Source organism: Marmota monax, unplaced genomic scaffold, assembly GCF_021218885.2.
Source record: "Marmota monax isolate L192 unplaced genomic scaffold, Marmota_monax_Labrador192_F-V1.1 WCK01_AAM20220418_F8-fsc00100, whole genome shotgun sequence".
Taxonomy (NCBI): domain Eukaryota; kingdom Metazoa; phylum Chordata; class Mammalia; order Rodentia; family Sciuridae; genus Marmota; species Marmota monax.
The window spans coordinates 2652038-2675676 of NW_026693872.1; the positions used below are offsets into that span (position 1 = coordinate 2652038).

Consider the following 23639-nt stretch of genomic DNA (forward strand, 5'->3'; position numbering starts at 1 on the left):
CATTTTGGGCAATTAATTTCCTCTCTTTGAGCCACATTATCCCCATCTGCCAAACAAGAGGGTTAAAATAGATGATCTTTGGAGGATATTTGGTTTGATGGATTCTGTATAAGATTACACCTTTATCAGTGGCAACTTGCCACATCCAGGTTTTTCTATATGGTCTTCCTATGCTTTGGGGATGAGGTTTGCCAGTGGTCTCATAGGATTTTGCTGTTTCTAAACAGACAAGAATGCTTTGAAAGCTAAGATGAACTATATAAATTTATCCTGTCTGAAGTTAACTTTAAGGATCAGCAACAGGGAGTTCAACCAACTTTAGCGTTTGATGTGACTACAGCTTCCTCTTTAATTACCCTATCCCACTTAAAACCTATGTCCAGGCCAGATGGCCAGGTCAATTACTGTAACCACCCAAGGGGCAAAGAAGAATTCAGGGGAAAAGCCCATGGGGCTCAAAGCAAGTGGGACATTTTATTTTAAATGTCATAGATAATAGCCTCAAGATTCAACTAGCGGAGAATTTGGGCCTAAAACTTAAGACTCTACATATGTTTTCCCAACTGATGTTCCCCAAGTACCTTCACAGTACCTGACTCTTCACTGTGTTGTGGGAAAACAGGGAACTCTAATACCACCCTTGATTGTGCACAGCTTAGAATCCTTCAGAGATGATCAGACATGTGCATAGATTTCTTTCTGTAACTCCGGGCTGTTCAAAAAAGAGTGGGTTTCCATCTCATTGAAAGTGCTTCTTGAAAGGAGTGACATCGTTAGTCTTGTTGACAGTCAGGTAGAATTTTAACTTAGTGTTAAGTGACCGAGAAACTGGGCAGTTTACTTTTCTGATATTCAGTTTTTTTCATCTGTAGAATGGGACAGTAGTGTCAACCTCACAGATTCTTTGTGATGTATGAATTAGAAAAACTCCTGGGATATTGTAAGTGCTCAAAAATACTTATTATTACTTTTTATTCTTAGCATCTGAGTGAAATTGCCCAAAGTTTCTTGTAATCTCAAAAGAGACCCAAGCATGGCATTGTTTTGTATGTTATGGTGGACCCTGCTGAGGTCTTCGGGGGCTCCTGCTATGTGGGGTGTGAGGATTTCCTTGCTTTCTCCCAAATAATGTGTCTTTCTCTCTTAGTCTCTCTCTCTCTCTCTCTCTCTCTCTCTCTCTCTCTCTCTCTCTCTCTCTCACACACACACACACACACACTTGTTTCTCTCTGAAGAAGCTGGACTGTTTATCAAAAACCCCAGGTGTAGGAGTGTTTCAAATGATTTTTGGAAACTGAAATGATTTCAGAGATAATAGGCATCAAGTATGTGGGTGTAAAATACAAACAATAGGCGAGCTCCTATCGAAATCTTTACTTTTAGGAGAGGTGGGTTTTCCTTTTTATTGCTGTATATATATATATTTTCCAAAAGCATCATCACTTCTGTGGTTTGAAAATGATCTTTCCTCTGGAAATTAGACATCGCAACACAGAACACAGAGATGGGGCTGATTAAATATACACAAGGCTCACTCTGTTCAGCGAGGCTGCGTGTCCTCTTTCAGGCAAGGCAGCCTACAAGAATAAATTTGCTTTGAGTCACATATTTTACATAAACCAAAGAGGTTACCCCTAAGATGAACTGTCTGGCTTCTTGTTCCCCACCCCCACGGTGTCCCACATACCATCACAGGAAGACGTTAGCAGTTTCAGGACTTGAACTTTCTCTCAAAATTTTCTTTTCTTGAACCAAGGAAGGTTTGCTTCTACATTAAAAAGTAACTGTCACTGTGTTGGTTGTGATGAGTGATGATAGACTGGATGTTCTTTTGGATGTAAAGATAATGAGATGGTATTTCTCACACAGCATGAATGTAGTACATAGTGTCCTCCTGGATTGGTTGTTTTGTCTCTCTGTTTGGTGAATAAGGACAAGCAATTGCCTGGGGTTGGCTAAGATTAGGGCTCTCAGGGATTATCTAGTTTAACCCCATACCTGTCTCATTTTACAGATGGAACAACTAAAGTTCAAAGAGAGAAAGAAAGTGACTTGCTTAAGGTCACACGGGGGTTAGAACCCTAAACTTTTGAGTCCAACAGTAGGACAAAAGGTGAAAAATGCAACCCCTAATTATGGCCTCAGAAACTCCAGTGTGCTCATAAAATAATATCAGTTTAATGGCATTATACAATAATATGTGATCTCAAAGGATTGTTATGGGAATAAATAAGAAAATAAAGGTGAAATATTCATGTAAAATCTGAAAGCACTAAATGGTTGGTAAAGAATGAAGAATGTCTACTCAAGTCAAAGGAATTCCCAGAGCCACTTTAGATGTCTATTTGCTGTATGCCTTCTTTCATCCTGAAGTTTCCTTTGCATAATTCAGTACCAGGAAGTTTCATGTCACTCTAGAACTAAAGATAATTTGTCTTGGTCTATCATATAGCTAGGAATCTGCAAACAAGCACAAGTTGTGGCTGAGGTTAAAATTTTTTCTAATGGCATTTGTTGACCTAAACCAAGGCAGGAAGTGTGAAGTGTAAATTTAAGTGGAGAATCCCCAATAAAAGAAGTAAATAGTACCTACGACACCACACGGTCCTTCTCTCTAGAGCAACTGAGATTGGAAAAGATGGCTAAAGAGGAACTCAATAAGAAGATAACGTTGGGCTAGAGAGTGAAAGTCCACATAGCTCATGGGACTGTCAAAATACAGATTTAAGACAGGGAGGGTTACCTGTCAGATTGGGGAAGACACATTTCATGCTTGTGGTAGCAGGATCGGACTTGTTGGGAGCCAATCATAGGAGGAAGTTCCCATGAGACAGTGTGGTTAAGAACTTTCGAATAATCTAAATTGATAAAACATGGAATCAGGCTGCCCCTGGAGGTAGTGGCTCCTTATCACAGAGGCACTGGAAGCCATACAAAAGGCCAAACTAAGGGGGTCTTCAGATTGGGGAAAGGCCCCTTTGGTTTGCCACACCCCTGAGTCTCAAATTCCTTTCTCCAAAAAGGAAGGATGCTAAAGGAGTCAGGGGAGACAGAATGACAACAGGCAGGATGAAAAATCCTTGGGCAGCCTTACCTCTCCTCTCCCATAAGAGGAGAATGATGAGATTTCACAATGGGGGAAATGAGAGAGCAGTAAATTTCCAAGGCAATAAGAGGTACTGTCTCTAGTTCTGTGCAGGCAACATGTGGAAGTCCTTGTTTTCAGATGGATTGTGGGTTTTTTTTAAACACAAAGTCTCTGTGGCTGAAGTGATGGGATCCAGATTGTACAGCTGGAATTGCTCAACTTTAGGTGGCACCCAGCTTGGGGGACCACACTGCATGGCCTAGCACGTGCTACACTGGCAGGGGGCAAGAAGTGGGAGTTCGTGGTACTGGGGTAGTTATGAAATTTTTCTTGGAATCTGTGCTGCTGCTTTAAGAGACCAATGGGATCATGAGAGAACTCTCCACTGTTTACCAAAGGCCCCATGGAATGCTGACCCGTGAGATCCACGTTCTAGGACCAAGTTGGAGGAATGTCGCACAGCCATAGCCCCCTCCTATGTACATGTGTATATAAAGGCTCTGAGAAGGGCTGAAGCAAAGCAACCCATTTCCTTTTGAATCATCATGCTTTTCACTAATTTATTTGACCGTAATAACCAGGTAACAATTTTTCCCTAGAGCTACTGCCATCCTGGGACCTGACTCAGCAGACACATGGACCTACCGAAGTGATAGAGCTGAAAGCAACACTGAACTTAATGCCATTCCTCCATTTTTTTTTCTTAAATAAAGAAAGCAGAGGCCTGGAAGGGTTATGCCAATTATAATGACTAACAGCCATTAACCCTGCAAGAATGCAAAACTTAAAATGTCCACAAATGACTGTAACGTGAGATTATGAATTATGATGGAGTATTACATACTATATAAGGTTAGATGCAATCAATAGAACTGGGGTCTCTGACTTTTACTATCACTGTGAGGGCCTGTCTTTCCACATTTATTAGCATAGGGTTCCCTCATTTGTACAACGGAGAGGATAATGCAGGTGTGACTGACCTCACCAGGAGAGAGAAAGGACGTGAGCATGGTTGATAAACTGTACTGTGCTAAGTGGTAGGGATCCTTCTTCCTCCTCTTACTTTGTTGCTACAGACAGCATTAGGAGGATGTGTATGTTTTCCATTGTTTTTCTGTCCATAAGGGTAGTTTGCACAAATTGGTCCACAGACTCCATCTTTTAACCACTTTTATGGGTTAGTGAGGTGATCCATTACCTCCCTGTGGAAGCTCTCGCAAAGCCAGTTGACTCCTAGAATGGTACACTAAATCTGTGACCATGTCCTCACACATGGTTAAAGTGCCTGGCAAGGAAGAGCAGAAAGTAGTGAGCTTGGCCATACCCTTCACAGCTAGCTATGTGACTCCTAGTACTCAAAAAAAAAAAAAAAAAAAAGAGGCTTCCAAATTCTGTTGCCAGGGCTAAAAATAAAGAGGTTGAAAAAGAAGAAGAATCCAGCAGTATCATCACTGAAAGAAAAGTGGGGAGATGGAAAGACTGGGTTGATGAAGTCTTGGTATCTTATCTCTGGAATGTTATTGATGCTCTGAGTATAGTGTGAGATCTTAAGTGAAGTGAATTGGTGGTTTCAGTTCCGGATATGGTATGCAAAGAAAAAAAAAAACAAAAAACCTTGCTCTTTGAAATTCAGCACTTCCTCGTCTGTGCTTCAGGAAGCCACACGCCTGATGCTGAGCGTGGAAACTGACTCATTTCTGGCCCTTTGAGATTAGCCTCTCCAGCCCCCAGACTGTGGGCAGGACCTAGGGCCTAGTGGGAAACCAGAATGGGGTCTGGCCTAACCTGGAGAAGGAGAAGGAGATAGAACATCATTGATGCACATCTCTAATGTGCTTGCTTTCCAGTAGGTTCTATAGGCAATGGATCTTCTGGAGTGTCTTCAAAGCGTTTCAACTTGTAGTTGGCCATAGTTAAGTGGCCCAAAATGGCAGTAAATGAAATCACAATTGTCATGCTTCCCAACGCCTTCTTTTCAGGGTCACATTAAAGGAAGTTAGCCAGCTAACCTGCCTAGTAGAACAACATGACCCTGAGGTTTTAAATGTTAAGGGCATCCTCTCTTTTCTCACCAACAAGCCCTAAGAAGCAATGATCTGTTCTTCTCCTTGACTGTCCTAACAACCTGTTGATTTGGTATCCTGGGTGCCACTAGGGTAGGAGAGGTATCCTATATTTGTTTAGAAGAGAAAGGCCTGTTGGAGGCTGAATTTTACCTGTTAAAATGAAGCATGAAACCCAGGATGACCAGGAGTTTCAGGTATTCTGAAAGTGACCATGTCAAGTTGACCATTTAGACCTTAGAACTGTGGTTTCCTGATTTTCTGCAGACCATCTCAGCAAGGGAAATAACCACTAAACCATTGCTTAATTTTCACCAACATACTTAAAAAAAAAAAAAAAAACAAAAACTTGCCTAGGGATAATGAGAAGAGTGCTGATTTAAGTGAGAGGTCAGTGAGAGATCAAGCAATACTGGGGGAAGAAACCAACGGGGCCCGGCTTAGCCCCTGAAGAGCTGAGCTTCCCAGTGCAAGCCACTGAGGATCTAGACCTAGTGCAAGCCACTGAGGATCTCCAGGCCTCACTTTCCTCATCTGTAAAATGTGAGCACTAATGACAAAATGAGATTGTATATGTGAAAATATTTACTTTATGCATAGTAAGAAACTATGCAAAGATTTATCATTACCATTGTATATAAGCTCTTTAATATTAATTATTAATCTGTGTTAGAAATGAAATTACAGACTTCATCATAAAATAATAATTAATCTTCCAAATTTTCCTATCAGGAAAGCTTTTGTGAAACAGATTATTACATTTTAAACTTCTTTGCATGCTACTTACTTCCAGAAAGGATTTAAAGTAGCTTATAATGTTAAATATAGTTATAACAGGATCATTAGAACACAGATAAAAGATTGAGAACTTGTCATGGAAAAAGAGGATAGTTAGAGGGGAAAACCCAATAATTTTAATAAAGCATAGAGTATGATTTTGAGCTCCCCAATGGCTTAGTTAAAAAAGGAAAATGCATGGTAATATGTAGCTGTCTTCATCTAGTAAAGGAAGAATTGTCATGGATCAGGATCAACCAAATCCTTTCTGGCCCTAAATTTCACAAATGTATCATGTGCATTCTTATTTAAGGGATACCAAAAAGTAAATTTGATAAATAAAAGTAAATGGATAGGATCTTAGAAAGGAAATGCAGCAAGGATATTGTTCCAGTCTAACCACTAGGTGATATTTCCCTTTGTGAATCAGTGCGTACCTTTCCAGAACTAAACAAACAGCAAGATGATTAATAGAAGTAGCAGGCAGCCTGCCTTAGGAAAAAAAAAAATAGGGCAGTGAAAATCAGAATACTTGCTCCAGGCTGGGGTGTGCCACAGCCAGGGTGTGCACAGAGGCAGCCACCATTCTTCACTTCAGGGGGCGTCAGGCAGGCAAGGCAGTGTGCAAAGTGCCTGGCACAAGGTCACTTGGTGTCTCTGAAACTGATTCTTCATTCTGAGCTCCTTAATATGATTTTTTAGGTCACAGTGTTCTAGGCAAAGCTCCCTGTTGATGTACATCTCTCATGCAAGATTTAGATCACCTCTTTTCGGGCAGAGCTCCATGGAAACACCGCCCATGATTTCTGAAATGGAGTCTGATTGGGTCCCCGTAATGCCTGGCTGGAGTGGACAGCAATCTCTGCAGTTGACACATTGCTGGACAGTTGGCAAGCCTGAGACTACCAGAACCTACTCCTTGTAAGCTATTATTATTCTAATGCCAAAGTAAATTCCTGTTTACATAAAGTGGCTGGAGAATGGAGTATTCTGGGCAATGGAAAATTCTGGTTCATCTGGTTACTGTCCATATCATCTACTGATTCTTGGTTTCCAAATAAGTAAATTACAACATACTTTGCTAAACATTAAAATGATACTGAGTGTGATTTAAGCTTTCTTTGGATGATTCATAAGGTACTCCAGGATCTATTAGCACTTAATACTGTCATTAAGATTTTAACTTCTTATTTTCTTGCATCTGGGGTGCAAATGCAGGTGTGGAAAATGGGGCTGCCTCTATGGTAACCCCCATCCCTGCCATTGATTTGTGGAGTTGCTGGGAAGTTGAACCATTTTATCCTTGCTATCAGTTTGTGTTATCAGTTTGTTGGCAAGTGAAATAATACACACAGACATGTTATCAAGGTGTCAGGTGGACAGTAAGTTATTGGTTTACTATTTCCCCCACAAAAACATCAGGAGACAAAAATAAAAAGAAAATAATCCAATTCATTTCACTACCCTCTTGGTAGTTGAATTCATAGAACATTTGTTCTGTCAGGGGCCACAGAGATGATATGCTCAATTTTATCATTTCTTATAAGAGAAAACTTGAGCACAGAGAGAAGGGATCTGACTCCTCTAAGCCTTCATGGCTAGTAAGAGTTACAGGTTGATAGTAGAACCCACATCTTTTGGGGGCTAGGGCTAAGGCTGTTTAGCAGAAGGGACCTTTCCCATAAGAGTTTCTGCTTCTGCACAGCCAGAGATAGAGAGAGAGAGGTGGGTCTTTTGCCAGGGACTCTGGGAACTTGCCGTATCAAATCTGTTTGAAGGTCATCAAAGTCCTCTTCTGTATGAAGGCCCTGGCTCTGGCCCTGAAACAGTTCACAGGGTAAAGGACTAATAAAGTCCCCAGGATTCAGTCAAAATGAAAACCTTTCAAAAATAGCAAAGAGCCACACAACTCCCCACATCTGCAAGAGAAACTTTTTAAAAAGCCACCCAGACAGGTTTAGATTTCTAGCTTCTGTCTTTGCTTTGCCTAAGTTCTAAGGCTTGAATCATTCCTATCTCTGCCTCTTGGGTACTTTTAAAATTGAGTTTGTACTAACTGAACTTCCAAACTAATTGACTGTAAACTCCTCCTATGAAGGAAGGGGAAGAAGGAAAATAATGATTTGAATGCTGTGCATTTTTGAAAGGCAGGTTCAGCCTTTTTAAAAAAGAGTTTCTCTGTTGGTTTAGAAGCATTTTCTCTTTCTGAGCTTCAGATCCTGATAGGACTCTTTTGCTCTTATAGTCTTTGAATTCTCACTCCTTCCTTTGATGCTAGTTCTGGAATCCTGCTGTTTGCATGAGAGATCTTCAGTACCTTCCAAAAAGAAGGCAGAAATCTTGCATGAAACTCCAGGGTCAGAAGAACCCAACTTGGGTTTAATTATTGTCAGAACAGTGCACTTGATATCTGGACTTCTACATTGTATCCCTTTAGCTCCAGGGAACTTTTTTTTTTTCCCAGGGATATCTTTGTGTGCGTGTGTGCACATGTTTTTCTTTTTTCTGCAAATGCCTTGTGTTGATTACAAATAAACACTGAATCTCCTAGGAGGGGACAGTAGAGGTCATGCATCTAATCCTGCCCAAGTTTTAGTCACTACCATGCCACTTCCTTCCGGTTCCATCCAGGTAAGAGAGAGAAGCAGTTAGGAGCTCTCAAGACTCTGCAGTGTCCCCACTGCCCACAGGATGCATTCTAACTGTGGAGATTGGCACTCAGAAGTAGGAAGAGGGCTTGGCAAAAACTGGCATAAGGATAATATTTTTAATTAAATAATGAGTCAGGTTTCTGGATGTGGCTGACTCCTGCTGTCTTACACTTCTAATGTGCTGAAAACTCTCCTTCCCTTCTGTTACCACCCTCTGCTGTAGCCCAACACTGCTTACCACCTCCATTAACCTACTCTCTGACCACTCAATATACTTGTTAAAGCATTTTTCCCAACTGACATGGTCAGTCCTCAATCCCGGTTATTGAACATACTTCCTTCTTTATGAAATAGTTTCTCCTTCCTTGTCCAAGTTTCCATCCTTTATCCAAAGGACTTTCTTCTCTGTGCCCTGAATTACTTACCAGTGTCACCTGAGGCACATTGCTACCTGTATCCCTGAGGCACATGGCTGATCTCCCTCATGGGATTGTAGATTCCCTGAGGACAGGGGCCATTTTACTCCTTGGATTCTCTGTCTCACCTAGCACAGGGTTGAGTGTGTAGCTGGCACACAGGCCTTTTGACTTGAGCTGAGTCTTAGGTGATCTTCAGTAGTCTGATAGGAGGAAATAGTGAGACTTCATTCTTTCTCCCTCCACTGGAAGCTGAGTTAGGGATTCTTTCTAAATTTACACAATTCTATCCTGAACACCACACCCACGGGGTAAGCAAAGATGACCACGGGAGCTGTGTGGCATAGCGGTGCATATACGCTTGTCTGGGCCATTTCATGGACCTGGAAATTTACAGGAATGTATAGCTGTGCTCTTGCTCAGCCAGCTCAAAACCTGTTTTTCTGGAGGCTTCTTCCCTCAGCAGGTAGGTTGGGGTATTGTGAATGTTGCCAACTGGAACAGGAGGACACCCAGCCCATGCCCAAGTTTTATTTATCCTAGTGCAGTAGGCCTGCAAGGTCAGGGCTCCACACACTTTATGATCCTGAATCATGTCCCTGGGGGCCCTTTGAGTTATCTCAGGCAACCAAGCCGAGAAGTTTCTCTGATTCCAATGGAAATAACCCATTGTGATTTATTGACTCTCAGACCCTAGGACATCAGATTTGGAAGTAGCCTTTAAAGTCACCTCATCTGAATCTTCTTTTCAGACCTGAAGAATTAGATCATAGTTACCTTCGTTTTTTAAATGGAGGGGGGGACTGTATTTAATTCATTTAGTAATAAATTCATCCACTCATAATTCCATCCTGTGACTTATCTACAGACTCATTCATTAAATATCCATTAATGCTAGGCACCCAGTGTTTTAGTCAGCTTTTTCACTGCTGTGACTACAAGACTTGACAAGAACAATTTCAGAAGAGGAAAGTTTATTTGAGGGTTCACGGTTTCAGAGTTCTCAATCCATAGACAGTCGGCTCCATTCCTTGGAGTTCAAGTGAGGCACGACATCATGGCAGAAGAATGTGGTGGAAGGAAACCACTCACATGATGATCAGGCAGCAGAGAAAGAGGCTCTCCATTTGCCAGACAGAAAATATATACTCTAAAGGCACACCCCCAGTGACCAACCTCCTCCAGCCACACTCTACCCACCTTCAGTTACCTCAGTTAATTTCATCAGGGGATCAATTCTCGGATTGGGTTGAGGCTTTTATTTATCTTCTGAATCTTCTTGCATTGTCTCATGCATGAGCTTTTGGGGGACACCTCACATTCAAACTATGACACCCAGCATATGCTTGTCTCTAAACAGAAATACGTGAATAAGACACGGTCTCCACTTTCCAAGAGTTTATTATACATATCTACACACACACACAAATACATATGATTCAATCTGGTTTGTTCAATACAAGTGTGAGCAAAGAAAGCATGCTATGAGCACTGGAAGATGATCACTAGCCTGTTATGCTGGGAAGAATGAAGGAAGACTTTCAAGAAGAAGTAATATGCAAATTAAACCTAGGACGGGGAAGAGTTCCAGAAACAGAAGGGGAGGAAGGGGATCATAGAGAAGGAGGGCCTCTTCAGAGGCTCAGCCTCAGCAAGGTGTACAGCATCCAGAGAGCAGTGAGCAGCAGGTGGGACTGCTGCAGGGGTGTGGGGTGGGGGCTGTGGCATGAATAGGGTCGGGACATGAATTACAGCTAGATTAAAGGTGGTGTGGAAATGTGTTGTGCAGATCACAGCTGTGCTGAGGACTTCAGTTTTAGCTGGGTGCTCACAAGGAACACTGTCACATCAAATTTACATTTTGTTAAAACCTCTCTGGCCTCTCTGGCCACAGTAAAAAGAGAGAGAAACTTGCTGGGATGGGGGTGGGTGATGCTATTGTGATTGTTCTAGAAATAGAGGCAGCTTTCATACACATCAATCAGATCATGTCACCCTCTTGCTGAAGTCCTTTCTATGCTCCATATTCCTGTCCCTTACCCAGGTACCCTTTATTAGAAATGCTTATTTTATTTTGTGTGGTTTTTAGATAGTACTTATTACTGTATTAGGCCATTTATTTATTCACATGCTCGTCATCTGTCTCCATCCATAAATCGAGAGCACCATTAGAGCAAAGACACTGTGCATCTTATCATTTTCTCTTCAGCTGAGCACAGTGCCTGGTTGAACTGCGGGTAGGGGTGCCCAAGTGTTTACAGAATGACTGATGAGGTGTCCACCTGGGAAAGTAGTACTTGGACCAGAGAGAAGACAGCCATGAAAGCAGAATGCCAGACCCTTTCTTTCCAAATTCACGATGTGCCCAGTGTGTGGCTGGTGGCTGTCTTCAATAATGAGACTATCAAGCTGCACACTTAACCGACTGTGTTTGCTATCCACGTCTGAGAATTCCGTGGCAGGCAGCACTGTGTCCCCTGCTCCACGAGTCTCCTGCCACACATTATCAGCCTATGGAATCTTCCAGGGACCCTTCACCTTGTGCTTCTACTAGTCCCAACTCTGCCATTGATGGGTTGTAGAACAAACTATTTTTCTCAGGGCCTCAGTTTGCTAAGCTATAAAATAGGTGCATTAGCCAAGGTCCTATAAGATCCTTTCTAACTCGAATGCTATGAGTCTCAAGGTTTTTCTAGCTTGAATAAGTTTTTCCTCTGTTTTCAGTTTTTAAAATATGTACAATGATTATATGCAAAACTTTGTGAAATGATAATTTATTTTATATCTCTTTATTGTCTGCTTCAATTTCTAGCCATAAGTATTTTTACAGAGTCATAATCAGAGCATATGTCTAGTATTGCGTCCCACTCTTATCCTTGAGCATTATTTCTTATATGCCTTTCATGTTGCCACAAAGTCTTCCCATTTATCATTTTAATGGCTACATAATTTTCCATGGAGTTAATATATCATAAATTATTTAACCATACCCAAATTGTTGGGAATTTGGATTCTTTCCAGGTTCTGCTATTTTAAAGAGTTCTGAACATACAGGTTTTTTTTTTCTTTTTCTTTTGTAGTTATTTTCCTTAGGGTAAATCCCTAGGAGTGGGATTACTAGATGAGTTTTATGGCTCTTGAAAAGTATTGCCAAATGGCTCTCCAAAAGTATTGTTTCAATTTGTATTCAATTTGTGTTCCATGCACGCGTATGCCAGTTTCACAGAAATCTTGCCAGCGTGTTTTTAAAAATCAATTTCCTTTATTTTTTCAAGTTGAATTTGTATAAAATGAGGCTGCATCGGGATTATCATCAGTCAGGCTAAAGTTATAATACAGTGCTTGGCAAACAGAAGCACTCAGTAATTGTTATTATATGAAGAGGGAACTTAGAAGGGGGCAAATGTGCTTGTCTTACCCTTAAACTTGTGTTTTTTTCCTGCCACGTCAGCTTAGTGCAAATAGGTACCCCTTACCTTTAATGTTGCCTCCCATGAGAGAGCCACCAATTCTCCTCCATCCCAAGGTGGCCAGCGTATCTTAGCCTTAGTAGTCTTGGCCCAAGTTCTCTGCCTTGTGGATGGATACTTTCCTTCCTTCCATATCTCTATCAAGAGGGTCCTGACTGAAGATGGAGTGCTTGCCTTCTTTCTCAAAGCTACTTGTGTTCATCCAAAGTTTTCTTCCCCAGAGTTATAGTCAGTCTCATGTTCTTCCTTATCCTTCCTTATGGCTACTGCAAGATGAGGATCACTTCCCCAGGGAGTATTTTCTTCTTCAACTTGGATTTTCTTAAGTCATCCTTATCTTATTCAAATTTTCATCTTCTCACAATCCTGGTTGCTTCTCTCTGAGTGAGTTCTAGTTTATATGTCTCTCCCTTTAAGTGTTAGGCCCATTCATTTATGAAAATTTACTGAACAACATCCAAGTGATAATCAGGATAAAAAGATAAGTAGAATCCATTTGCTGCCCTCCATATGCTCAATGTCCAGTAGGTCAGAGAGGAGACCAGCCCTCTAAGATTTTGGCCTTAGAGACTTCTTAGCAGTAGGCTCTTCAGTAGGTCAAGCAGAAGATACTCTCAGGTAAATCTGATGGTTGTCTTTCTTTAATCAACACTCCTTATGCTTGCTTAAATGAAATGATGGCTCTCCTACCTAGTAGAAGCTAACATATACCATTTGACAGAAATGTCATAGTATCCCAGGGACTGGGTTTTCTTAGACCAAGAAAAGAGTTCCAAGAAGGTAGGTGGTGACCACCCATGGAATAGAGCTAATCCTGGGTCATGCCTACAATGCAGACGAAAACTTCTATACATCTGCAGAGCTGAGGCTCCTGGCTATTCAGGGAACCTGTGGGAGTCTAGAGGAGAAGAACAGAGAAAGCTCAGGTTCTACTCTGTCATTGTTAGCTGATCTGCATTATGACACTCAACTGCTCTAGAACTCAATGTATTCTTGTAGAGAAGTGGGTGGGATTAGACCATCCAGGTTCTTAGAATCTATGATCCATGGAAATCCTGACAAGTCCCTCTTGACTTCTCAAAATCCTCTCTTGCTCATCCCACAAAAACACAGAAAAGAAGGTGACCTCACTGGCTGCTGGGCAAATGTTAGAGTCCACTGGGAGTCCATGTCCTCTGTAGCTACTACAGTGATTATGCCCTGTTGCAGCTAAAATCTGTTGCTGGCAGGATTCGTACTCAGTTTGCTGAGCCTGGTGTTGTAGTTGCTGCCTCTTACTTCCTCTCATTAAGACACCACCCCCCCATCTTATTTTGTTTTGTTTTCCAAACCCCATGTTTTGAGTTTGCTGCTTCCCAGCTCTTGTTATTAGGACAGACATAATTAATAACTCCTGGCACATGGAGAAGCCAGATTGGACAATCTGCCTTCTGCTTTCTTAAACTGTCTTCTGAGCAATCTGAAAGCCTGAATTTATAGCCTGGACTCAATACAATGGATTGTTTCATAATCCCAAGAAAGAATCAGGAACTCGCCACATTGCCAGCTTGAAAAAATAAAATTCTCTTTGTAGTTCCTAGTGGAAGTTTTATCCAACCTCTTCAGTTAAGAACTAAATGCAATATGTACTCTTTTCCTTTCTAAAACTTCTGTTGAGAAGACGATTCTGTGGCTTACTTCAGTTAACGTTCTAAGATTTTTCCATTCCAGGTCATCAGAAGTTGGTTCCTAAAGTCTAACCCATTCAACTTTGGTGACAGCCTGGATCCATATTTGTAGCAGAATTAAAATAAAAAGTTTAGATGGTTTAAAAATAAACCATTCTTGCTTTATTTTTCTTATGATTGGATACATTTTTTTGTGTTGTCTGCAGTGCTGGAGATTGAATCTAGGGCTTTGGTCATGCTAGGAAAACATTCTACCACCAAGCCACATCCCCAGCCCCTGGAGAAAATTGTTAGGGGTCTTATTAGCATATTCTGATTTTACCCTATGTGACCACAATTCCTTGGCCTTTTCCACTTCAGGCCCAAACACTTTGCATCTCCAATTCCATCTGTTGAATTATTTAATTTCTCCACGTTAATTTAATGGATAGAACATAAATTGAACAAATGTGATAATTTAACACTGTTCACTGTGATTCTTCACTTTGCTTGGAACTGTGGGGGATGCAAATTTAGAATAAAGTAAGATTTCTATTCAAGTTGCAATTTATAAACAGAAGTAAATTAGTAATTATAATACAGGGTGTAGTTATGTCAAGCTCTAATAATGGTATAAACTAGTGGTTTCAGAACTTGTCTGTACATTGAATCTTTGGGGAAACTTAAGGAAATATTGATGGCTGTATCTCATCCCTAGAGATTCTGATTTAGTCCATCTGGAGTGTATCTTGGATTTTGAAAGATTTAAAAGATTGCCGGATGACTGTAATGTGTAGACAACTTTGGGGACCACTGGTACAATAGAAGGACTGGGAAACACAAAACATGAAACAAGATATGTTAATAGAGAAATTGAAAAACTTTGCATGGCAGTGTTTAGTATAAAATTCTATTACAAATAATTCAGTTTACTGGTGAGGATTAAGTTGTAGGGCTTTGAGGTTATACAGATTGGAATTAGAACCTCAGCTCTGTGTCTTAGTGGCTGTGTGCTCTTGAGTTACTCGCCCTGAGGAATCGCATCGAGGAAGAACACAGAGTGTCTAGAAGAGAGAAGGGCATATGAAGCAAAGAATGGGAAGTCAGGGAAGGGGAGAGAGACACAGGCTTTCTTGCTTAGAGAAGATATAAGGGATTGCAAGAGCAGGCTCTGAGGAGACAGAAAACAAGTGACAGATGAGATGGATCTTGTAGAGGACTGACATTCCACATGTCCAAAGTCACTCTTCTCCATCTAGACCTCTCACCCAGATAAAAGATGGGTCAATGTGTTCCTGCTGTGAACTGGAATACAAATCAAAAAGCCATGACTATGGAGCCAGACAAACATCATGTTATGACCAACTGATTAGAAGAGGATGAGAACCTCATCATCTGCTTCTTCATATGCTCAACTTTACTCAGGGCCTTAGACAGTCCCAGTGAGAATGAAGGAAATTGAGAGAAAGTTGCATATCAAGTGTATAATGAAAGGTCAACAGAATAAGGAATTGAGTATGAAGAAGATAGTGCCGAGAATAAAATACCTTTCTCTGAATAAATCCAGATCTGTCCAAAATCAACATTAATTGCTTTTAATAGTTCCATTGTAAGGTGTAAGTAAGGAGTGGATCTTATACTGAGAATGTTGGCACCTCAAGTTCTATCTGGAGGCCCATGACAGGATGGAAAGAAATAAACCCACATTTCCAAAGGAAGAACTAGTTTTGTTAGATTATACTGAAGAATTTCAATGAGGACGTCACATGAATTGCAAATACTTGGAGGAGGAAGCTGTAGATATTTTGCAGAAAAGAATCAAGTTATGAAATGTCGGGGCTCGAAAGGGCTTTAGAGTTCAGTTTATCTAATCTTCTGTGTGTACAGGCAAGGATGTAGGGGCCCAGAGTGATGACATGATTTGTAGAAGGTCAACACTGAAATAAATGCTGAGGAGGAAAGGGAATTTAGGTCTTTTTTCTCCTAGGGATCAGTTCCCATCAGAAAAGAATTTTGTTTTGGTTTTTCAATCAGGAAGATCTGGGCTTTTCTTGGGTGACATGTTATCTTCCAACAGCTAGACCTTGTCACACACTTACGACATGGCCACAGGACTGTGCGGTTTATAAACTTTTTTGTTTACTCCATTTTATCATATCACTTTTAATTTTCCTTTCATGGTTGTCTTTTTCATTTTTTAAAAAAAAATCAATGTCACATCGGCATTTTAGGAGCATCATTACAGATTGTCTTTAATTCTTTGTGGCATAAGGTAAGTTCAAAAGATGGTGACTAACTTTATTCTTGTTGGGCTGTGCTATCACCATAGAATACGACTAACATTTTCTGAATATACATTATGGCCCAAATACATCATTTTTCTTAATTTTTTCAACATAGCTACAAGTTATACATTATTATTCTCTTCATTTTACAAATGAAGAAACTGAGTGTCAGAGAAGTGAAGAAATTGCCCATATCTCAAACTGAAAGGGTCAAGGTTGATGCCAGGTCTAAGTGACCACAGTGCTCCTGTCCTATGCTGAGTGACATTCCATTCTGTAGATATTTGTTACCCTGTAATGGAAAGCTGCCCAAGTGCACTGAATGGCCAGAGTCCATGGTTTTCCCACAATCCTCTGCTCTTTATTCTTCATAAGTGACTAATTATTCCACTCAGAAAGACCTCAAATATTACTGAAAACAACTGGCTTCCAAAGAATTGGCTATTTTCCCTGTTTTTAATGTTGGGGGAAGAAACCCAACCAGTTATTTTTCTGTTTTGCTCCATTGCTTTACAAGAACAAAAATAATCATCTTAAGATGTCAAAAATAAATTATAAATGTGCAAATGTGGGAGAAAGACACCTCTTCTCTGAGAGAATCCAAAGAAATTTAAGTAGACTCATGTGTGCTCTTTGTGTGAAACGCAGTGGCCACAATTCAAATAACTCTATTAACAGCACATTAATAAGAATGAGCTGGGGATAGATGTGGGATTGCAAAATAAGTTCACAAAGCCATTTAAATTAGGAACACACTGTGTGATTGGAAATCCACACTGCCCTGTCCCTGTCATCCCAGCTGACCCCTTGGAGGAGGCCTCATTGTTTCCACTGTGTCTTTTACTGATGAGTAGATTGGAGCACCTTCTTTGTGCCTATCCCTGACCCAGATAGAGGACAGAGGAGTAGTTCTTACCCTCAGAGAGCTCCAGTGTGATTGATGAATTTGACTTTGGTTACATTGAACATAGCTTATGCCTGCAAAACTACTAGACTTAATAATTACAGGCAGGGTGAGGATCAGAGCTGAATGGGTGATATTGCAGATTTGGACTGCAGTAACATCTTATAATGATGGAGCTTGGGGTAACTTCAGGAATACTAATGAAGCCTGAGGATTTTATACAGAGGGGTTTCAGGGAGAGGAAGTGGCAGGTGCAGGGCAATACAGCTACTTAATGGTAACAATCATGGCTGTTAGGTATCAGACTGTGCTTCACATTTTGTGTATCCAAGTCTTATATAAACAATGACAATGTTATGAGGTAGGTATTATCCAAGTTAGAGAAAAGGGAACTCAGGCATAGAGTTGAGAGTTGCTTGCATGTAGTCACACAGCTAATTAGTTAGAGAGGTGGGATTTGAACCCCAGTACTTTGGACTGCAAAGTCCATTTTGCTTTTAATGATTAGTAAAAAACATGTGAAACTTCCTTTAACACAGAGAATGTTTGAATGTATTCATCGATTTATTTAGTATCTATTTTTCTGAGGCCCGACTATGAGCAGATCAGAGGATATAATAAAATATTAATAAGTACAGATTATTAGCCTCCTAGATCTCAAAGTATAATGAAGTGATTGACAGATGAAGATGAAAAGTCTGGTACAAGTGCTGTGGGATCTGAGGGCAGAGTGAATAGTTCTGCCTGGAGGGAATAAGGGGCAACCTCTCAGAGATGATGAAATGTGCAATATGACTGAATTTGCCAATCAGAGAAGGACAAAAGCACTTCCCAGACAAAGATAACAGCGTGTGCAAAGGCCCCAAATTGTGGGGAAAACTGATACTTTCAGGTAAAGTCGTTCAGAGTAACTGTGTGGTGTGGAAATGTTGGAGCTGAAGCTCAAGATCAGATTGGGAAGAGAGTTGTGTTCCCCACCTAGAGCACTTTTGCCTCAATTCTACACACAATAGATTATTAGTAGGATTCTTAAACAAGAGTGTGTCCTGATTAGACTTGCTTTCTAAAAAGATAACCCAAAGAGACATGGAGCTTGGAGAGCCGATGTTGCAGTGGTCCTGCTGAAAGCTAATGAGAGATTGAGCTGAGGCATTGTGGCTGGAAAGACAGGAGGACCGAAGTTCAATTCCTAGGGTTCGACTGATATGGGAAGGGAAGGAAGAGAAGTGATTGTGAAAGACTCTGACTCCTAGTTTTATAGCTGGAGTGGATGCATTCACCAGGGCTGACCACAGAGGACACAGCAGATTTTATGATGCTAGAGTGAGAGGTGCAGACAAATGAATTCTCTTTTGAGTGTGTTGTTTGAATCTTCTACAGAAAATACTCCACTGGAGTTATGAGTAGGCATTTGGGAAGACAAATGAGGTGTTTGGGAGGGTGCTGGAGACATAGATTCAAGAGACATCAGAATATGAATGTGTTTACAGCTCTAAAACTAAATGATTGGAGTTCAGAGGTTGGGGTAATAGAAGATGGAATATTGATGAATCTCAACATTAAAGTGTGAACATCAGAGAAGGGAGAGTGGAGAACCAGGAGAGATTTTTATGACTAGTGGAGTGGTAAGTTTTTAGTGCAAATATCACTATGAGTGTGAGAAGGATGAAGGCTTCAGTCAGATCATTTGATTTGGCAAAGAGGAGGTCACCAGGGACCTCAGGAAGAGGATTTTGATTGTCGTGTAAGGGTATGTGTGTGGAGTGTTATAAGCCAGGTTGTAGTGGGTTGAGGATAGTTGAGAAGTGAGACCATTGAGGTAATGGTGTGTACTCAATAAATTGAGCTGTGAAGAGAAGAGAGATATACCAATTGCTGGATAAAAATATGAATGATTTAGAGAGTCGAGGGCACTGAGAAGTTGAAAGAAATGAGTTCAGGAAACAGGAGAGACTGATGAGCCAAGAGGTAATGAAGTAAACTGGTGAAGCAAGTTCTTGAAGAAGGCTGAAGAGAGCCTAGCACACCAGCCACGTTGAGAAGAGAAGCCTCAACATCTGACCCGGGAAGGAAGGGGAAAAGGAGGGCTTTGCAGTGTGTTTAGAAGGTAAGGAGCAGAAGCTCAAAGAAAACTTAATGAATTTTTTGGTCTGATTGTTTGTGTCCCCACAAAATTCATATGTTGAAACTTAATCCCCAATGTGATAATATTTGGAGGTGAGATCTTAGGGAGGTAATTAGCTCAGGAGGGTGGGATCCTCAAGAATAGGATTAGTACTTGATAAAGAAGACCCTACAGACCTCTCTGGCACTTTTTCCACCAACTGAGCATAAAGTAAGAAGTTAACAATCTGCAAAGTAGAAAATGACCTCAAATGATCAGAATGCTGGCATTCTGATCTCAGACTCCTAATCTCCAGAATGAGAAATCCCTCTTATCTACAAGCCACCCAGACTCTGGTATTTTGTTACGCACTCCAGATGAAGACGATGACATTCTCGTTGCATCCCATCATTGTGTAGACGGGAAAATGGAGACCCAGAGAAGTACAGTAACTTGTTCCAGTTTGTGATGCAAGTTAACTGAAGGGCTACACCTGGGAATCAAGTCTCCTGACTCACCTTTCTGGGCTCTTTTAGTTCCCCAGCTGCTTCTTAGATCTTCATGGCCTGAGGTAGGTCCTGAGACAAGGGAAGATTAGCATTGATCTCTAACAAAAGTCCTTCCTCATAAGTGCCTGGAAAGAAGAGCTTGAGGAACTTCTAGACCTGTTAATGGATTCAAATATAACGCATACTCTGAGAATCTCCTTTAAATATCTGGCCCTGAACTCTGCACAAAGAACCACATGGATGAGAACTTCAGGATCCTTGAATCTCTTCTGGCATTTGCTCTGAGCGGCTTATCTCAGCTTGTTCTTTCCACACCGTCTTCACTTGCTTTTTATACCTACATCCTTTGGCTTTTGGCTGGTGCTGCCATTTCCTGCCCAGCTTCTCCCTGACTGAAGATTGCTCTGGCTCATCCTTTTCTGGTCACTTCTACAGACAGGGATACCCTCGTGGCAGGTCCTCACTGATGTCACCTTGTCTTCCTTGAGTGATACTTGGACAAATAGGCCCTTCTTTGCTAACTTTAAGTTCTCTACTAATTTACAATTGTTGTCGATGGTTTTTCTAAAATTATGAATCCAGTCACTATTTATTGAGATCATAGTGCCTGGCAGGGATTGGAGTGATGAGTCAGACAGTCTCTGCCTTTAAGGAGTTTCTGTCTAATATTAGGGAGTTAAACAGCAAATTAAACTGTAAGTGTGAAAGTGCTTAGCAGGATGCCCAACTTAATAGGTGAGAAATCATTTCCATTTTTAAATGATATACATAAATAATTGAGCAAAAGGATAAAGATGGTTCTGATAACTAGGAGATTCCTAGATTCAGCTTGCAGCACAAGGGAATGCTTATCAGAAGAAGTCAAATACAAACATAAAGAAGGGGTCGGATTTGGGCAGGCAGAGGTAGGGTTTGTTGGGGACGAGGGCACGTTTCAGATGGAGAGAATTTGTCTGATAAGCAACTGTGTTTGCAGGTCAAAGCAACTATTAGAGAGACCCCTGAGAGTTCAGTGCCTTTTATCTTATAGCAATGAAATCAAGAAATGATTCCAGGCCCAATCCTGTGATTCCTAGGGCTGGCAACCAGGGCAGGATTAGTACCCAAGACAAAGGGCCAAAGAGCTCTGGGTTCCTTCCCCACCCCCATTCTGACTCATTGTGGGACTGAACTGAGTTTTAATGCTCATTTCCGTTGGTCAAACCAGGACAATTTGAATGCACCTGCCTCATTTCTGTCACTCCTGCCTGGTGAGGGTGGCCGTTGTGAGGGGCAGGGAGCACTTCCTAATAATGCTTCTGTGGCTTAGGCCCCACGTGAAGGCTTTTGGCGGTCTCACTCAAATGAGATGAGAGCCGGCTGACTGCTCAGCCACACGTGGAGGACAGCTTGGCTATTCCTTTCAGTGGTCTTCTGTTCTGGTTTTGAAGTTGCAAATTTCAGAAGTGGGTGCTGCTCTTAAAAAAGGAGGGGTGATGAAGTGGAGCGCCACCTGTTAGAGAGCAGCCAGGACCTGCCTACAGCGCTCTGCATCTTTCTCTCCTGAATCCCATTAAACCCACCTCTTCTACCCAAGGGAATTAGATATATTTGAAATGCACAGAAAAATGGCCTCAGGAAAAAAAAAAAAGATGAATGTGTGGAGCAAACAGTTAAAACTGCACATCACAGTGCACCTGGAAGGGTCAGTGCCTTTACACCCAAAGTAATTGTCTGGGAACTTGTGCTTGGCCAAGCAGAGGGCCGCTTTGTTTATCTGCAAGGGCACAAAAGCTTGGCTTATCCATTCAGGGGCCTGCTCCCACCAGCCACACCTGCATGGTGACCAACAAACCGCAGAACCCTGAGATGTGTTATTATGACATTGTCCCCAGAGACCGCAAGATGGATGGGTCAATGTTCTAAACAGCAATTGGAAGTGCTACCTGTTGGGCTAGGGGTGCAACTCAGTAATAGAGTGTTTGTCTAGCGCACGAGGCCCTGATTCAATCCCCAGTACTGCAAAAAAATCAAAAAACCAAACAACGATATATCCAGAGGTGTTAAACTGTTGAATTCTCTTGGTCTCCAGGGCAGATGATGATGATGGTGATGCTGATGATGGTGATGATGAGGATATCAATAACTTTTTGCAGTAGTGAGTCATAATGCTCCAAAACACTTTCACATTTATAAACTCATTTTCTTTCAATAACACACTGGAGATCCCAGTTATCTTTGGAATATCCCTAAAAGATTAACCACCACCTCTAGTAAAGCAGACTTAAGTGTAGATTCATTATTTAGAGCTGAACAAAGTGGAACTTTCGGGATTTGCATTGTGGTCTTGCCCTTACCAGCTGGGTGACCTTGAACAAACCACTTCACTCCTCTGAGCTTTAGCTTCTTCATATGTAAAACTGTGTTAATAATAACTGTCTCAGAGGGTTATTGTAGGGGTTTAAATGATTTCATGTAAATAAAAAGGACATTATAAACTCTAAAGCATTATGCAAATATTAATTACCATCTATACAAGAATGGGCTATTTGCGAAAATGAATGTAAATTTAGTTATGAGATGGTGTATGTGATGGGCCTGAAAGAGCACTTTACTTGGAATCAGAAGACAGGGTTCTGTTTTGGCCCCTCGTGTCAGGTCGCAGTGAAGGGTATGGTTTTCAGACACGCAAACAGTGATGCATCTGCCAGTAAAAACTCCTGCCACCATTCACTGTCACCTTGTCACCTGTGATTGGTTCAATGATATTCCCAAAGATGTTCATAGCCTAATGCCTGGAATCTGTGAATATGCTATCCTATATGATAAAGCAACTTTGCAGATGTGATTAAATTAAGAATCTTGAGGTGGGGGATTATCCTCGATTATCCAGATGGACCCAAGTAATCAGTAGGGTCTTTATAAGAGGGATGTAGGACCAAAAAAAAAAAAAAAGATGTAGAAAGAGTCAGAGATATATAAAATAACAGAAGCAGAGATTGAGCAAGGCACTTTGAAGATAAAAGAAGGGGCCACACATGGAAGAATATTGTGCCTCTGGAAACAAAAAATGAAGACAAAAAGTTCTCCTCTAGCAGGAACCCTTCAGTCTGACCACTTAACCTAAAAGTCCAGAGAAACTAATTTTGGACTTTTGGCTTCCAAAACAATAAAGCAACTGATTTATGTTGTTTTAAGCCACAAAGTTTGTGAACTTCATTACAGCAACATTTGGAAACTCATTCACCACCTCGACCTTGAGGTTCCCTGTCTCCAAATACTGTGGCTCCTGTCTTCATCCTCCCAACCTATATCTGACTTCTAACTAGATTGGTGGACTCTGCCGAGGTTCCCTCCACTTGCTCCCTTCCTTGGCGGGTCATGATGGAGCTGGACTTTCTGGTTCTACACAGCTCATGCATTATCAGAATTTACAACCAAGGAGCTAACTCATCGATTCCACACCTCAAGTTGGCTGGAATGCTTCTTGGAGCATCCAGGCTCAGGAAGTGTAGCTTTTGAGACTTTGAGAAAGTTATTTAAACTATTTTCTCATCTGTCATTTGGAGATCAAGTTTCTTTCTATGCCAACCTCATAGGATAGAGACTTCAGAGAAATGATAGCAATGAAAGCTCCTGTCACTTCAGGAAATTCCGTACAGATGAGAACTCCTCTCATCATCATCATGATTATTTGAAAAATATGGAATCTTCTAACAAGCTCTTCCCAATGTAATGAATATGTTT

General features: G+C 41.2%; 1 long non-coding RNA gene across 9 annotated transcripts in view; it reads left to right on the plus strand.

Moving 5' to 3' along the window:
* LOC131424876 (uncharacterized) overlaps nt 1–23639 on the plus strand; it is an 84304-nt gene that overhangs the window by 39277 nt on the left and 21388 nt on the right. For 7 of the 9 annotated variants that reach the window (XR_009228474.1, XR_009228477.1, XR_009228479.1 and 4 more), the window contains one exon: nt 6631–6849. The exons of the other annotated variants lie outside the window; for them this stretch is intronic. This is a non-coding gene — a long non-coding RNA (uncharacterized LOC131424876). The remainder of the gene's footprint in view (nt 1–6630; nt 6850–23639) is intronic. 9 annotated transcript variants of the gene reach the window in all.